The sequence below is a fragment of the Dermacentor andersoni genome, chromosome 6 (assembly GCF_023375885.2).
Source record: "Dermacentor andersoni chromosome 6, qqDerAnde1_hic_scaffold, whole genome shotgun sequence".
Taxonomy (NCBI): Eukaryota; Metazoa; Arthropoda; class Arachnida; order Ixodida; family Ixodidae; genus Dermacentor; species Dermacentor andersoni.
Genome location: NC_092819.1, coordinates 116,243,251 through 116,246,661, shown reverse-complemented (window position 1 = coordinate 116,246,661; position 3,411 = coordinate 116,243,251).

The window sequence follows — 3,411 nt, the reverse complement described above, 5'->3', positions numbered from 1 at the left end:
AATTTTAAAGGGAATGGTAATGTATTCCACAGAGATAAAGCTGAAAAGTGTAGTGACTGCTTACCATAGTTGGTGCGAACTAAGGGTAAAATGAAGTTACTATCTTCAGCAAATCTAGTATTATTTGTATTAGTAAGGGATGCCTTCGGTATGATGGTTACTGGAATATCATTGTTTAATGCCTTAAAGATAAATATGGCCAGGTTATATTTCACGAGGTCAGTCACATTCAAAATATTATGTGCATGTAACAGCTGAGTTGCGCTAATACTACGAGGTGAAAATGTTATTAGCCGAATAGCTCGATTCTGAATGACTTGCAACGAAGTTAGGTGACTGATATAAGTGTTTCCCCATGATTCAATGTTATAGTTAATATGAGAATGAACAAAAGCATAATAAAGCGACATGAGAGTAGAAAATGATAAATATGGTCGTGCTTTGATTAAAACGCGTATCCCGTATGCCATTTTCTTATTAACATTAGCAATGTGAAGGTGAAATTTGAGATGGCGGTCGAATTCCACACTTAAATAGGTGCAATGATCAACTGCATTGATTAGGTGATTGTTGATTGAAATAGACTGAAGGAGCTTAGGTGATCGCTGATGTGAGGCAAAACCGACAAAATTGGTCTTATTATGGTTAATCTGTAGCTTGTTAAGTTCACACCATGTGGAAATTTTCACGAGATCTTCATTGAGCTCGCGTGTAAGCGTTGATATACAATTGTTAGAGCTAAATATAGTAGTATCATCTGCGTACAGAATACACTTCGATGAGGAGAGGCAACTGGGCAGATCATTAATATAAATTAGGAAAAGTAGAGGACCTAATATGGACCCCTGTGGTACACCAATGTTAGTAGTAGCTTCTTTAGAGCAGTACCCAGAAATATTGACGACTTGTTTTCTATCTTGTAAGTAACTGCGGATTAGAAGTAGAGGCGGACCAGTTATTCCGATGGCTTCAAGTTTAGCACAAAGAATTGTGTGATTAATTGAGTCGAAGGCCTTGGATAGGTCAACGAATATCGAGGCTGCAAATTTGCCTTCATCAATTGCTTTTTTGAGATAATCAGTAAGAGATATGAGTGCCAGATTAGTTGAAAAGCCTGAACGAAAGCCGAACTGTAAAGGGGAAAGAATACTAAATTTGTCTAAATATTTTGTTAAACGTTTTTCGATAAGTTTTTCAATAACTTTATTAAAGAATGGAAGAACGCAAATGGGTCTATAATTCCGTGTAAGCGTGCGATCACCTTTTTTGAAACCGGTTTTAAAAATCAGGTTAATGATAGCTGAGAGGACGCTAGCGATATGTTCCGCGATCATTTTAATGTGGTAGGCACTAATATTATCTAGGCCAGCACTAGTGGCTTTAAGGGTTTTAATTACTAAAATTACTTCATCGGGTGTTGTTGGAAAAAGGAAGAATGAGTGAGGTAAGCGCTTAAAGGACATGTTGCAGCATGAATCAGAGTCAGAAGTGTTATTGAAGAAACAATCACAAAATGCATTTGCAATATCAAGCGGATTAATGTATTCCATGTCATTGTGAATGATTCTCGAAATGACTTTCTGAGAGTTATGGTTTAAAAAGGTGTTGACTATTTCCCACTTTTTCCTAGTGTTATTACCACCTTCTATAATTTTTTGTTCGTTATAATTCCTCTTCGCACTTCTAAGCTGTGCAGAAAGAGAGTTAGAAAATTTTTTGTAACGGGCAAGCAGTTTAGTATTGAAAGGTTGCTTCTTTGTTTTTTTATATAAATTTTCATGAGACCGCATAGCTTTCAGAAGGCTATCTGTAAGCCATGGATATTGTGGCAAAGATACCTTTTTTCTGCATTTTATTTTATGAGAGGGGAAGTTGAAATGCGATGAAAGTGTTAAAAACTGCGAAAAAGATTTTTGAGGTTCATTAGATGACATAACTTCTGACCAGTCAGTTTCAGTTACGCTTGCAAGGAACATCTCTTTGTCAAGTACAACTCTGTAGAATGACGTGTTAGATAAGGCTGAGTGATTAGGCAGGCGTAGAACGATAGGATAGTGATCGGTAATATCGGTGGTAACAATGCAAGCCTCAGGTGGATCTGTTAAGTTCGATAATGCATGATCAATTAAGGTGCCATCAGCAACGTTACGACAACGAGTAGGGAGGGAAATTAAACATTCATATCCAAAACTGGGAAGATGCTTGAATAACTAGAAGAATTAGATGAATTGGTATCTAAGAGGTTAATGTTGAAATCGCCCATGATTATTGCATTACAATTAGCGTATGATATTTTTTCCATGGTTAGATCAAGCGCACTACAGAAGTGAGAAACTAAAGAAGAAGGTGAGCGATAAATGCAGCCAAACACTAAGTTCTTGTTGCCTATACAGAAGACGGGGGAATCAAATTCAACAAACACAGATTCACAGTTAGTAATATTCAACTCCAAATCTGGCCGTCGTTTATATGGAATGTTAGATGAGACAAATATAGCTGAACCACCGTGATTACTAATTTCTCTGTGAGAATACTCAGAAGTGTATGAGTTAAAGCAGAATAGGTCCTTGTCATCATTACTAAGCCAGGTTTCAGACGCACATATTATTGAAAAGGTATTGTTAAGTGTCGAAAACAAGGTTCTCAAAATCATCAAAATGCTTGCGGAGACTTCTAGCATTGAAGTGAATAATTGAATGGTAGTCGCGTGACATGAATTTATTCAGCGCAGAAGCTGACAGGTAAGAATCCATGGTGGATGGAAATGATAATAAGAGTCAGAATATAGGCAGTTAGTTGAAAACAGAAAGGTCGGACTCGTGAGCAATGCGACAAACACGGCTTTCATTTGTCTTTCTGGCCTTAATCTGACAATTATCCGTCCACAGGTGCTTCCAGTTATTAGCTTTCTTTAGCACTAGTGCTTTGGAAAAGAGTGCCTTATTTTGTGGTGTCAAGTGGTCATTAACAAATATGGGAAAGTTGTCATATTTGCCGATTTCATTCAGGCAGAGCCTTGCCTTTCGTGCCTTGCTGATAAACTCATTCTTTTTCGTTCGAGAACAGAATCTTGCAATTAAGTTTTTCTTACCCTTATCTTTAGTGGCGACTCGATGAACAACATCGATATCAGCAGAAGTCACGGGACAACCAATTTTCCTGCCAACTGTTTCCAAAACTGCAACACAGTCCTCGCCCTGTGTACAAGGGATACCCCTGATCTCGATGTTGTTAATGCGAGAGTACTGGTCAAGCTCGGAGACCCTGCGGGAAAGTGAACAGTTTTCCATTTTGAGGGCTTTGTTTTCTGCCACGAGTGAGGCCTTTTCACCGTTCAGCTTGTCAACCAGATCGTTCAGAAACTTAAGACTGGACTCAAGGCTGTCCACGTGCTTCTTTAGCTCCAGCACG